We start from the raw sequence: 14806 nt of genomic DNA on the forward strand, positions 1-14806 counted from the left end.
ATGCGTCTTTTGCTGCGCATGAATTTCCAAAACTCGGTTTATTTATGTCATTTCTAAAGATAATTTCAATGGAAATTGGCAATAATATGTTTAATATAATTTTACTAAAAGAATTTCTCCAATTTACGGACTGCAAAACAATTTTGAAGCGCCCTGAAACGCGTTAAAAGTTGATAGTTGGTGCGTTTATTGTGTAACTCACACAATACAAACACAACTATTTTAATTTTTTCTGCCATGCACGCGTAACCATGAATAATTGCTGCGCGAGGTATGTAACTCCACCTTAAGAAATATTCATCTACGACCTAGGTTCATTAATAGAAGTTACAACACTTACAGAAAACAAAAAGTGGACAGGCCCCATAAAGTTTGAGAATGTCAATGAGAGTCGAATCAAAATACCACTAAAGGGCAAAACAGAATGAGCACGTTGAGCTTTGAGCGTTTTGAGCGTCGCGTAGCAAAAATGCAACTCTGCACATAAATTTCACAAAAGCACGTGGAAAAGTTAAAAAATTTCAACTTTAGCACTTGAAAGGGAGTGTAATTGTGTGCTGCCACACGTGAAGCATTGTTTTTGACGCCTAAGGGTTGGTACTATATTCGGTTCTTCACGTGAACAACTGCCAAACTCCATATAAAAAAATTATAATAGAAAAAATTGTTTTTTAGGCTCATGACTTAAAAATAGCAATTCGACACGACTAATCCTAGTGTAATACGATGGCAAGATTGTGCAAGTGCAGAAAAGTTGACGAAAATACGTTAAGGTAAATTAACATATTGTGTTGAAGTTTTTCACAATTAAAAACAGAGTACCCCACTTAAAAACACAACTTCGCGTATGGCAACAGATTATGACGCTCGATTTCAGTCGCCAATGCTGACTTTTGCGCATTGCTTTTGTGAGATTTGTTTAAAGAGCTGCAATTTGCCACTAAACGCACTCATTCTGTTAAATGCCTTAACCAAGCTAAGTACGCATAAGGAGATAATTAGGCCATACCCATGCGGTTTTAAGCCTGGCAAATCCACCATACATCAGTTATTCCCACTGCACCAAATCCTGGAAAAGACCCGGAAGGACAGTTTAACACTTACCTCTCTTGGTTGAATAAAATGCCGTTTTTAATAGACCTATAAGTTCAAACGTATTTCAAGCCATATCTGAGTTTGGTATCCTTGCAAAACTAATAAGACTCTGCAGGATGACACTTGCTGATACACGTGTCACACTAAGAATAGGAAAGAATCTCTCTGAACCGTTCAATACAAAACAAGGTTTCAGATAGGGAGACAGCTTATGGTGCGATATCTTTTATATCCTGCTGATGAATAGAAAACACATGCTACTCCCCTAGGGCGATGACATTGATATCACGGGTCGTTACCAAAACTAGTAGCTGCAGCCTTTGAAAATCTCGAAAGAGAATTAGTGTGAGTGGGTCTGGCAATAAATAGGGATAATATCATATGGATGGTATAAACTCCCACAAGCTCATGTACACCCGTGCAGGTAAAGAAAATTAAGAAAACTGGGAACCCCAACCTTTAGATACTCAGCAACTTTATCTACTCAGCAACTTTATCTAACTTGGCAAATATTGGCCAACTGATGCTACTTTATATGAAGCCAGCAGCTTAGAAAGAAAGCCACCCCTCGACAGACGAAAATTTGTTGCTATATGGTTCCAAAACATGGGGACAACGCATGAAATCAGACGAGGCAGTACTTGTAGTGTTTGGGAGAAAGTTGTATGTCTCTTTGCACTCTTTTATTTTGATCTTTAAAAACCTTTCGTGATTTTTCGTATGTACGCATTTTACGTATGAGTATGGTGTAGAGTACGCTTTTGTTCTGAAACAGGGCCCAATAAGTGCACTAGCTCTCCCAAGCGCAGTAAGAGTAAAAAAAAAATATTTTCCACTATACTGACACAAACTAACCATCAATGCTAAAAACAGCAAAACACTGTCAAAGTGTTTTTGTTGTTGTTTTCATTTTAAAATTTAGGGACCAGTTAGCGTTGATGGATGATATGAACTCCATTGCGACGTTAGCATAGTTGAACGTTAGCAAAGTTAAAATACAACGGTTGCGTTGGCTAGGTCATGTTGTCGGAAGGAATGAAGAACAAAACTTCAATAGAAAGATCAAGTGGTGAAAAACATTTCGAAACTAGGTATCAGAGATTGGAGCGCAAAAGACTGAGGCACTGAGAAATCTATTCTGAGTTCGGCTAATGGAACAAATGTTCAGTCATAGCCAATTAAAGTATATGTGTGTAAAGTAAGAAACGATCAAAACTCATTGATATGAGTAAAGTATCATCGTTGTTCTCTAATGGAGCAATCAGAGCAAATTTTTATATTTAAAGATGCGCATTTAGAATTCATTATTGTACTTTTGTGAAACGCACAGACCCACCTCATTTTTATGTTGTAGAATAAAAAAACTAAAAATGTCACACCATTCAACATTCTAAAACTTTTTATTTCCAATTTTTTGTTTTAAATTTAAGTCCCATCCAAGGCGAATTTATCAGGTGGCCGCATCAACCCAGCTGAGAGAATATGATATGTCAACACATTTTTAAATTCATCGTACAAGAATATAAACTTCAAAATAAATAATTTATAAATTGTGTTTGCTGATGGTTTTAAAACTTAGGGTACATAAGGGCACGCTTCTAGCAACCTCATTCAACAACTTTATTTGTATGTGAAAAGAGTTGATGATCAACAATTTTGGTAATTGAATTGATAATTTCAGTTGTTGAAATGCGTCTGTTGATACTTAACAGAGAAAATCATTGACATTTTAAAAATTTTCAACAAATTACTTTTTTGAGATAGTTTTTGGTAGTCAGGGAAGATTTGTTCAACAAAAACATACCAATTTGGTGTTGAAAAAAAAAATTGTGTTAAATGGTAAATCTACGACCCACCAACAAATATTTTGTAATTTTGTAATGAGCTCAACAAACTATATACAAACTTTGTTGATTAGAATACAAAATTATTTGTTGGCTTCCTAAGCAAATGATCGCTAACAATTTGTACTTTGGGTTGCTTATATTTTTTATAGATGATTTTTCAACAAAAGTTGTTGCTTTTCAAAATTATTTTTATCTGTGCATGATGACAACGTCAACCTCGTAGCCAACAAACTTTAACTGTCCTTTTCAAATAACCTGAAAATCCGACAGATATCCAAGAGTCAAAAAGGGGTACACAACCCCTCCTTGTGGCGATTGAGCTCTAATCACAATCTTCCTATTTGGTCCATTTGTTAGCATTCACTTGGTAGCTTTCAACGGCTACAATGACCTTATGAAAACTATTTAAACCTGCCATCTTGGTGATTTTGTGGCTTGTTGTTGTTGTAGCCACATTTTCATGCTCGTCAGGCTCCTGTGGGTGAGTAAGCTCGTTCCGGTCCAAAATACCGATCGTCGCGGGAACGGGGTGGATATTGGTTATTTCAGGGCGCCAATAACCCGACTTGTCATGCCGAGCATCATAGGCACTCAGTATTTGTGGAAGAGTCGGTGCCGCCCTGCCTCTCAAAGAGACTCCCCGCTCGATACCGCTGATTGTCCGCAGCTACTCCGTTTGAAGCATTCCACTATCCGCAACCTGTGGACGTGCCCGGTAGCTCCCAGTCTAAGCTTCTCGTGACAGCAATGAACACCTCACAGATCGGACCTCAATGTTCCTGCCACCTTTGTAGGTAAGCCTCTGGAGCTTATCGGTGCTTTGATCATTTTTATACCCTCCACCATAGGATGGGGGTATACTAATTTCGTTATTCTGTTTGTAACACCTCGAAATATGAGTCTGAGACTCTATTTTAAGTCGATCTAGCCATGTCCGTCTGTCCGTCCGTCTGTCTGTCGAAAGCACGCTAACATTCGAAGGAGTTAAGCTAGCCGCTTGAAATTTTGCACAAATACTTTTTATTAGTGTAGGTCGGTTGGGATTGTAAATTGGCCAAATCGGTCTATGTTTTGATATAGCCGCCATATAAACCGATCTTGGGTCGTGACTTTTTGAGCCTCTAGAGGGCGCAATTCTCACCCGATTTGACTGAATTTTTGCACGTAGTGTTTTGGCATAACTTTCAACAACTATGTTGAGTATGATTCAAATCGGTTAATAATCTGGTGTTGCTGTCATATAAACCGATCTTGGATCTTAACTTCTTGAGCCAAAAGAGCGCGCAATTCTCATCCGATTTTGCTGAAATTTTGCATGAGGTGTTTTGTTATGACTTCCAACAACTTTGCTAAGTAAGGCGGAAGTCGGTACATAACCTGATATATCTGCCATATAAACCGATTTGAGATCTTGACTTCTTGAGCCTCTAGAGGGCGCTATTCTCATTAGTTTTGGAGGAAAGCCTGTACAACAGCTTCTTTCATGATCTTCTACATACGTGTCTAATATGGTCTGAATCGATCAATAGATTGATGCAGCTCCCATACAAACCTATATCCCGATTTTGCTTCTTAAGCTCCTACAAGGCGCAATTCTTATCCGAATGAACTGAAATATTACACAATGACTTCCACAATGTTCAGCATTCATTTATGGTCCGAATCGGACTATAACTTGATATAGCTCCAATAGCATAACAGTTCTTATTCAATATTTTTTGGTTGCCTAAAAAGAGATACCACGCATAGAACTCGACAAATGCGATCCATGGTGGAGGGTATATAAGATTCGGTCCGGCCGAACTTAGCACGTTCTTACTTGTTAAATATGTGTTTTCTTGACACTCAAAAATTAATAAACTTATTTCGTCTTGCTCTGATTGGTCGAAACAAATTTGACGAAAATTTTAAATGTCAGGGTGAATCGAATTTTCTTCGCCCTGTTTACAAATTTTGACATATCAAATTCCCATTAAACATGCTTTGTTGTAGCAATTCGTCGATGCGGCCACCTTATTAAATACGCCTTGGTCTGAACATAGTATAACATTCCTAACGCGTGTTCTCATGTTCAATTAGTTGCAAACAATGTTGTTTTAATTTTTAAACGAACATGACGATTAGATCTAGGATTTTCTAACATTGTGATAATTTGATGTGGCTTCATTTTATTTGTTTGACTTTTGGTAAAATAACCCCTCATCGCCTTTATGCAAAGTCACACAACGAAAAAGAGTAGTGGAATATCGAATCATATATATTTCAAAACTATCCTACCAAATGACCAAGAAGCCAAGACCCATCACCCACCCGTTGACTTGCCAATGAGTCTAGTCGCCAGTCTATGAATTTGTTGTATTTCATTTTGTGAATAGAGCTAAAAGTAAAAGTGATTTCCTGCACGCTCAAATTATGCCAACAAAATTCCTGCCAATGGTTTTTACATTCACATTGAAGACATATTAAAACACAGACTCAGACATATAGATACACAACCATGGTCGTTGGGCACTTTAACAAATTGCACGGCTCATAGGAAATGTCAGGCGAGTAGAAGTGGAACAACATTTGTTCTGCATATCCTCCAATTGCTAATACAATGGCTTACAATGTTAATGGCTTTCTCTTTGGGTGTTTTAAATGTACTACAAGCCCCCCCGACGAGAGACATGTGACACAGACAGACAGACTAAACTATATATAGAGGGCTTAGATGAAGAGTGACCCAAGGATAGGAGTTATTTGATAGATAACTGAATTCCACGAATCACAAAAATGACTGCACAACGTGAAGTTGGCATTTTGGAAATTTCTAACGAAACTCAAGATTTTATGATTTTATGTTCCAAATTCAAAATGCAAATTTGTCCATGAACATTCCATTAGGAAACAGGGACAAACTTCCCATTCAAATTTAGGCTCAATGATAATGGCCCTCCTTTTTTTCAAGTGGCATACAAATGTAGCCACCATTAGGTGGAAAGTTTTTTCTGATGTGCTGGCCAGGATTCGAACCCAGGCATTCAACTTTATGGGCTGACCTGCTAACCTCTGTGCTTAGAGCCGTCTAAATTCATATCGAAGTATTAAGTCCCTCATCACAATATTTTCTTCTCTAACAGCTTTTTTTTGGACTGGGTCAATTTAAGTGGTCATCAAATATTTTCCTGAATGAATTGTTTCTTAAATTTTAGTATTTGTTGCACGGAACCCTAGTATTGCCATCTTGAAGATCATGTTTTACGGATGGATCAAAGCTAGAGGACAGAGAGGGCCTGGGGGTTTACATTGAGAACCCAGGGACTGAGATCTTTTTTAGACTGACTAACCATAATACGGTCCTGCAGGCGGAGATCCGGGCGATCACGGAATGCGTGAAGTGGTGTGGTGCTAACGCGAGGACGTCGAGTGTGATCATCTTTACCAACAGTAAAATTGCCATAAGTTCAATAACAACCAGGACGGTAAGGTAAGGTCACGAACAGTCTTGCAGTGTAGGGGGAAGGAGATTAACGCCTTCTTTGAGGATGGCAAAATACGCATCGTTTGAGTGCCGGGCCACATCGGAGTAAGGGGAATGAAAGGGCAGACGATTTCGCGGTGAAGGCCAGAAGACTGTCGTCAATAAACTTGGTTAACTCCAAGCCTTTCGGGTCGCCGAAGTCCGAGTTAAGGGAGTGGGCGACGAATGCGCATGCAACATTGTGAAACAGCGAAACGATCAGTAGGACGGCGAAAATCCTATAGGGGGATCCAGTTCGTGCGAAGACGAGGCTATTACTGAAAGGAATTAAGAAGGAGGTCAGTATAGCCACTGGTATCATAACAGGACACATAGGACTTCGAGCTCACTTATGTAAAATCGGCGCGTTAAGTGATAGCATGTGTAGGGCATGCGGGGAAGATGATGAGACGTTGGAGCATTTCCTTTGCCATTGCCCGGCTTTCGCGTCTAACAGATACTGGCACTTAGGTGGGGACACAATACCAGACATGAACCAACTTAGGGGAGGGGTATTGAAAACATTTAAGGATTTTGTAAGTAGCACGGAATTCCTAACTTAAAATTTTCTTTTTAGAGGTTACTTTATAGTTTTTCGAGTGCACAGCAAGCCGAGGAGTTTGTACGCTGCCGGTACATACTCCTCTTTCTCCTTCGTCGTGCACCGTATCGCTTTCTCGGCCTGCTTGTGAGCTTAGCAAAGCCATCGCTCACTTCTGTTGTCATCCCAATGCCCTCATCTCTCGATTCGGCTGCGATGACTGTTTCATTGGCACATTCGCTGTCTGAATCCGAGTCAGAAATTCCACCTTTACTTAAAGGCTGAGGACGAACTGTGCATCCATCTGGTTTATCCGTCTCTTCCTCATTTATTAGTCTGACGACTAGTTGTGCGCTTGAAGCATTACTCTCGACTACAGGTGCCAAGGCACCCACACCTATAGAAGGGGAGGTCCGCAGATGTTGAGTCTTTGGAGTCCATTTCTAACCTACTCCAAAAGGCTTTAACATTTTTTCGTAATAGGAGTACCTATTCCGAGATACGAATATATATTTATTTTTTCTTTCAGAAGCGAAATAAAAACACGTCCGCTTCACTCAACGGCTACAATACAAACGGCTACAATTACTGCCTTAGGTGTATGTCCATATTGGCATGGGGAGGATTAATATCTGCACCCTCTTTTCAACCTAACCTAGTATTTGTTGTGGTTTTCATTAAAAACTCAAACGAAAGTTTACCCCTGAACATTTCATTGAGAAATGACTTTAAAATTTTTTGAGGAGGTATCCCCTTTTCTGATATCAATCAGTTCCGCCCGATACTAAGCTCAATGCTAAGGGTCACCTTTTGAATACCAAGTCCGTGTGTGCTTAACTGTATCACTCTGTGGTACGCCGATCGAATTCGGCAAATACCTTACAAACGTCGCCAGCATTAGTAATGAGATAATCAATGTTGAAGTTTAAGCCAGTACTCAGACGTTCAATATCCTAGGCGGATATGATAACCTCTGCGCCACTGTGGCCTCCTTCTTATACTAAATGCTTTATTGAATTTTTTTTTATCACTCTTTCTGAAAATATATGCAAATGGAAATTTCGCCCATGAACATTCCACTAAGGAATAGGGGCAAACTTCTCACTTTTCACATATCAATGAGTGCAGTCCAATTCAAGTTTAAGCTCAATGATAAGGGACCTCCTTTTTAAAGCCGAGTCCGAACAGCGTGCCGCAGTACGACACTTCTTAGGAGAGAAGTTTTACATGGCATAGTACCTCACAAATGTTGCCAGCATTAGGAGGGGACAACCACAGCTGAAAATTTTTTCTGATAGTCTCGCCAGGATTCGAACGCAGGCGTTCAGCGTCGAATAAAAAACCCCAGTCATAGAAAATCACCGCCTCTAAAATTGCAGGCAAATCCAGTAACAATTGCGTCCTTCAGAGGCTCAAAACGTCAAACTGGGAGATTGGTTTATATGGCAGCTATATCAGGTTTTATTCCGATTTAGCCCATACTTAGAACAGTTATTGGAAATAATACCAGAACGACATATGCAAAATTTCAACCTTATTGCATAAGAATTCCGACCTCTAGCCGCCAAAGAAGTCTAATCGGAAGATCGGTTTATATGGCGGCTATATCAGGGTATGGACTGCTTTAGACTATAATTAACACATTTGTTGGAAGCCAAAATAAAACACTTCATAAATTTCGGCCAAATCGGATAAGAATTGCGCCCTCAAGAGGTTCAAGAAGTCTATTCGCGAGATCGGTTTATAAGGCGGCTTTATCAGGTTATGGACTTATATAGACTATACTTTGCATAGTTATTGGAAGTCATACCAGAACATGCATGCAAAATTTCAGCCAAATCGGATAAGAATTGAGCCCTCTATAAACTCTAGAGTCAAGACCCAAGATCGGTTTATATGGGAACTATATCAGATTATGAACCGATTTAGACCATACCTGGCATAGTTGTCGAATGTGATATCAAAACACCACAAAACAGCGCAAAATTTCAGCCAAATCGCCGTCTAGAAGCTCAAGAAGTCAGGACACAAGTTCGGTTTATATGGCAGCTATATCAAAAAATAGACCGCTTTGGCCCATTTACCAAGTGCCTAGCTTTACTGCTTGGAAAGTATCGTGCTTTCGACAGACGGACGGACAGACAGACAGACGGACGGACATGGCTAGATCGACTTAACATGTCATGACGATCAAGAATATATATACTTTATGGGTACTTAGAAGCATATTTCGAGGTGTTATAAACGGAATAACGAAATAAGTATACATACCTATGGTGGATGGTATAAAAACCAAAAATAATTTTGCTACAGTTGTCAAAAACACACATATGCCGAATTTTTTTGTGAGGAATAGAAGATAACTGAGTTCCTTACTCCCTTACTTAAGAGCCAATTTTATGGCAGTTAGGCAAATCGCATAACTGCCACTTTTGGCCCATTAAACATATATTAAACATAAGTGCGAATTTCGCTTTGCTGTTATAAAATGAGCGCAAACATGTTTGAGCTGCTAAGTCTAAACTACTGTATAATTTATTTGTTAAACCATTAGACTTACGATTGAACGATTCGACTATACGATTATATATACAGTCCATTTTGCCCTGGCATTCCCCATATTCTTCCATATGCATTTGTGCTTAAAGTGCAAAAACAAAAACCTTCATTTCTCACATTGAACAATGAGCAAGGACGAGTAATGACCAATAAAAACGCGTTGATTTAACAGAGTTACCAAAGTTTGGTTGTGAGAGGCAATATGTCTGCTATTCAACGCATGAGAGCCGTATGAATATATATTAGTGAGTTTCACAAGTATCCTTAATTTTAGGGTCAAAGGGTTCATTTTCTTTAGGTTCGGTTAGGTTGAAAAGAGGGTGCGGATATTAATCCGCCCCATGCCACTATGGACCCACACCTAAGCCAGTAATCGGCTTGTTGTGCGTTCTAAAAACTATAAAGTAACCTCTAAAAAGAAAATTTTATGTTAGGAATACCGTGCTACTTACAAAATCCTTAATTGTTTTTAATACCACTCCCCTAAGTTGGTTCATGTCTGGTATTGTGTGCCGGTATCTGTTAGATTTTCCTTAAGTCTATTAAAATATTATGCTCCACGTTGTGGGACTCCAATTTGGAAAGTACTTTTAAACTAAATTAAAATACTTGGTTTTGTGTTCTTCCAAATGTATTACGGTTTTTCTGTTATTGTTGTTGTCATCAGTCGCTCTGCAAGTCAAAAAAGCCTTAATGAGTGTGAAACTCACCACTCGATATTCACACTGCTCTCATGTTTTGAATAGTAGAGCAAGGGCAGAATGATATTACTTAAGGCGCTATTACACGGCATGTAGATGTCTTATGACATGTCACTTTTTGTATTCACATGTAATTGAAAATGTTTGTCAAAATTGTCAATTTACATACGACTCATCATTTTTGCTTTCACACCTGTATGTTATTTTCGTATGACATAACCTAAAAATTTGAGCAAAAGCTGATTTTTTATACATAATAATTGTTAAAGGTGTGAGAATGCTTGTTAAACCTTAAATTTGGAAAATAATTTAATTTGGGGTTACTTTCATTCAACTGACAACAAAAACAGCTGATTTCTTTATGTTTTTGTCAGAAGAAACAGAGCACGCTCTATCGAAAAAATTACATGTGCTATTTTGACAAGTGATATGATCATATGTAAGTTTCATTTGTATCACGCGACATGTACAACTCTACATGTGCTAAATTTGACATGTCATAAGACATCTACATGCCGTGTAATAGATCCTTTATTTGGGAGAGCAATTAATTTATACTCCCTGCTATCCATTCACCCAGAAATGAATTTCTACGATCTTTGGCAACACTGTTGACATTGCGACATCAATGATTTTTTGTTTTGTCGAATGACCGCGAACTTCAGACATGACAGCAAATAAAAGTGCAACGATTGGCATTTGATAGCTGATAACAAAAAAAAAATAAAGAGTAGAAAAGTAAAACCAAAGTGCATTAGAAATTTAATCACGGACATTTCAGTTACAAAAAAAAATTGCATTGACTTTGGACGCTTTAATGGATACCAACGTCAACGGATGTGGCAACGAATAGAAGAAGAATTGCCTGGTTGCTCGACTGACTGACATATCCTAGCATATCACACATTAGAACGTCATCATTCGCCCAACAATAGACCATCACACCTACACCACCTGCTTTAAATATTCAAACTTAACTGATGGTCAGTCGGGACATGTTGGGTGTTCAGATAATTTATGGAAATTTAAAGTCATGGCATTTTGTTTGCTACGGTAAAGTTCGTGTTTGCTTACATCAACAGCAATCTGCAACACAGCGGCAACGACATGTGACCGATACGAAACTAATGCCACAATTTATTTAATCGCCTAAATTATTTTTGAATTGTGTCTTATTAGGGATGGCATAACTTGGGTAAACTCATCTTCAACCAGTTTCAGTTATGTATCCCGTAGCTGGGGATCACACTCATAGAAAAAAGTTTGCTGAACATAGAAAACACTGTCTGCTGAATGTTAGTAGTTAATTCTGCTGCTACTGTAGCAGTAGTTCTGCTATTACGGCAGTAGTACTGCAATTTCAGAACAGCAGGCTTACTGCTGAAAATGACTGTTACTTCTTTATGATGGGGATGTTAGAAGAAAAAATATGGTTGCCCAAAAAGTAATTGCGGATTTTTCATATAGTCGGCGTTGACAAATTTTTTCACAGCTTGTGACTCTGTAATTGCATTCTTTCTTCTGTCAGTTATCAGCTGTTACTTTTAGCTTGTTTAGAAAAAAGTGTAAAAAAAGTATATTTGATTAAAGTTCATTCTAAGTTTTATTAAAAATGCATTTACTTTCTTTTAAAAAATCCGCATTTACTTTTTGGGCAACCCAATAGAACACATTTGTAAATGTGTGTTTCAGTAGATGTTCATTATCACTATTGAATGTAAACTTTTAATAACCTTTGTTCTTTAAATTTAGATTCAAAAGGCCATGCCAACAGCAGCAGACTTGAGTATTTAAAACAGCAGATTTTGTTAGTTGAAATAGCAGTATGAAATGTTTGCAAATACAGCAGCCCTATGTTTGCAGAAACAGCAGCAATGTTTGCTATCCCATTTTCAGCAGACAAAATCTGCTGTTTTAGCAAACATTTTTGCTGTTATTTTTGGTTGAGTGTGCAAATAGCTGAACTTTGTCGATAGAAAAAATCTCAACCGATATTAAGCCAATATATAAAATATCGATAGTACTATCGATATTTTGCCAGCTCTATTATCATTTATATCTATGACGCTGTAGGCTTGGGTTCAAATCCAGAGGAGGACCCCAAAAAACTGGCTTCGATGTCCATCACGTTTGTGTTTATGAACCAGTCTGGTTGAGGTTAGAAAATAACTGCTGAACTGAAAATAACTTGAAGGTCACTAGATTGGGGAAACATTGACACATGAAGGAATGTTGTACAGTGGCTGCAATTGTTGGCTCGTGGTGGCAACATTAACTTCCATAGAATTTTCTTTATGAATTATAACGAGTATGAGTACACAACAAAGGAGAAATCAACAAACTTTAGGCCGGTAGATGGTGATGAAAGTCTGTCTCAGCCAGAAACGATTTCTTTTCTGTAATCAATAAAACAAAAACCTTCAATTCTCATGTTCATACATCTCAACCCTATCCCCTTTGATAGACAAAGAATTGTTATATACCCATATGTTCGTACAGGTTATAAGGCCAGGACCAAGTCCTACAATGCTAACATGAATCCTTTGGCGGTATGCATTGACATCGAACTAGTACTTGGACTTATACCGGGCGGGTGGGGTCCTGAAGGACTGGATATTTAGAAGTATAAAAGACAAAGCATCACAGGGCGGCATTTTATCAACACTTCTATGGGTGATCACCATATGGGTGATTACTGAGGAGGATATTGAACCCATCTAAATCTTAGATGGTGTTATAATACTTTTAAAGGGTAACACTTCGAATCAGCTATGCAAAAGGGGCCGAAAGCGTCTGGTGATGGCGTACGGCTGAACGTTAACCCAAAGAAGATTGAAATCAACCGTTTTACGAGAAAGGCGAAGGTATTGAAAAGGTTCGCAGATGTTGAGCAATGTATAGACGATCCGTTTGGCTGGAAACAAACGAATTTTTTCTAGTAAGAAATTATATACCCATATGCTCGTACAGGTTACAATGCCCATCTAAAATCGGACCATTTCCTACAACGCCAAGATGTATACTTTGGCGGTATGCATTGACTTTGGCGGAATGCATTGAATGGGACTTTTAATAATGTGTGGACCGATAAACAGAACCAGTACTTAGACTTGTGCCGGGCCCGGGCGGTTTAGGTCCTGAAGGACTGGATATTTATTAGTATAAGAGACAAAGCATCACAGGGCGGCATTTTATCAACACTCCTATGAGTGATCACCATATGGGTGATCATTGAAGAGGGTATTGCACTCGTCTTAATCTCAGATAGTGTTATAATACGTTTAAGGAGTAAGACTCCGAATCAGCTATACAAAAGGGGCCGAAAGCGTCTGGTGGGCCAATTCAAGGCGCCACGAGACGTAACAAAACAATTCCGAAACCTGACAAGTTTAAATACCTGAGAGTGATCTTGGATAGGAAACTGAACTGAAAGTGTCAGATCCAAAAGCGTATTGAAAAGACTCGCAGATGTTGAGCAATGTATAGACGAGCCGTTTGGCTCGAAACAGGACCTGAATTCAGGGATAGTCCACTGGATCTAGAGAAGCGTTTAACCCAATACTAACTTACGCCACAGTATAAGTAGTGGACGGCGATGGAGAAGGTGTGCAACATAAGGACATTACAACAAATTCTGAGAACATGTTGTCTTGCCATATTTAGCACGATGGGAACGATGTTGATGACTGTTAATAGTTAATTACAGCTCTGCTGATTTAGCTAAATGTTCGCAATTTCAGAAGAGCAGGCTGACTGCTGAAATTTGTTGAAAAAGGCTGCTGCTCAATTTATGATGAGGTTGTTAGAAGCAAAGAAAAATAAAAGAGCCACAAAAACCTCCTCAAGTAATCCAATAACATGACCGGCCGTAACTGGCAAACGCAAACCACAGATCAAGCGTGATCTTCGCCACAACAACATCCATCTGCAGTGGATAGAAAGCAACGAACAAAACGTTGTTGTTGCAGTCAACGCATTGCACACTAGTGATGTGATGTTGCTGTTGTTGTACTTACTATCAGCTGTGGAGGGTAAACAATGCCAGTATCTCACGAATAAATGCTTCAATGGTGCGTCAATTGAAGCGGGTTTGTCTAAAGATGTTAATTGGCACGATCTAAGCGGCCAATTGACCGGTCTCGAACGTGAAATTAAATGTTCACCGAACTCGCCTCTCAATAAGCCCATTGTTACGAGTGCTGTGTGGCATGTGGCACCGTCTTGTTGAAACCACATGTCATGCAAGTCAAGCTCTTGCATTTTGGGCAAAAAAAAAATTTGATATCATCTCACGGTGGCGCTCATCATTCACAGCTACGTTACGATTCGCATCATCATTGAAGAAGTACTGTCCAATGATACCACCAGCCCTTAAACTGTACCGAACTGTGATTTCTTCTGGATGCATTGGCAGCACAAGCAATGCTTCTAGCTGATCTTCACTCCAAAGTCGTCTATTCTGCTTACGCACCCATTGAGCCAAAAATGAGCTTTGTCGCTGAACACAATGAAGCGCGCGCTGAACTTTCTTAACAGAACACGCATTTTGATAATAAAATTC

At 38.9% G+C, this 14806-nt stretch overlaps 1 protein-coding gene across 2 annotated transcripts in view; it reads right to left on the minus strand.

Annotated features, from left to right (window-relative positions):
* LOC106087547 (phospholipid-transporting ATPase ID) overlaps positions 1-14806 on the minus strand; it is a 203585-nt gene that overhangs the window by 159842 nt on the left and 28937 nt on the right. The gene's annotated exons all lie outside the window — the stretch shown is intronic.

The sequence above is a fragment of the Stomoxys calcitrans genome, chromosome 4, assembly GCF_963082655.1.
Source record: "Stomoxys calcitrans chromosome 4, idStoCalc2.1, whole genome shotgun sequence".
NCBI lineage: Eukaryota > Metazoa > Arthropoda > Insecta > Diptera > Muscidae > Stomoxys > Stomoxys calcitrans.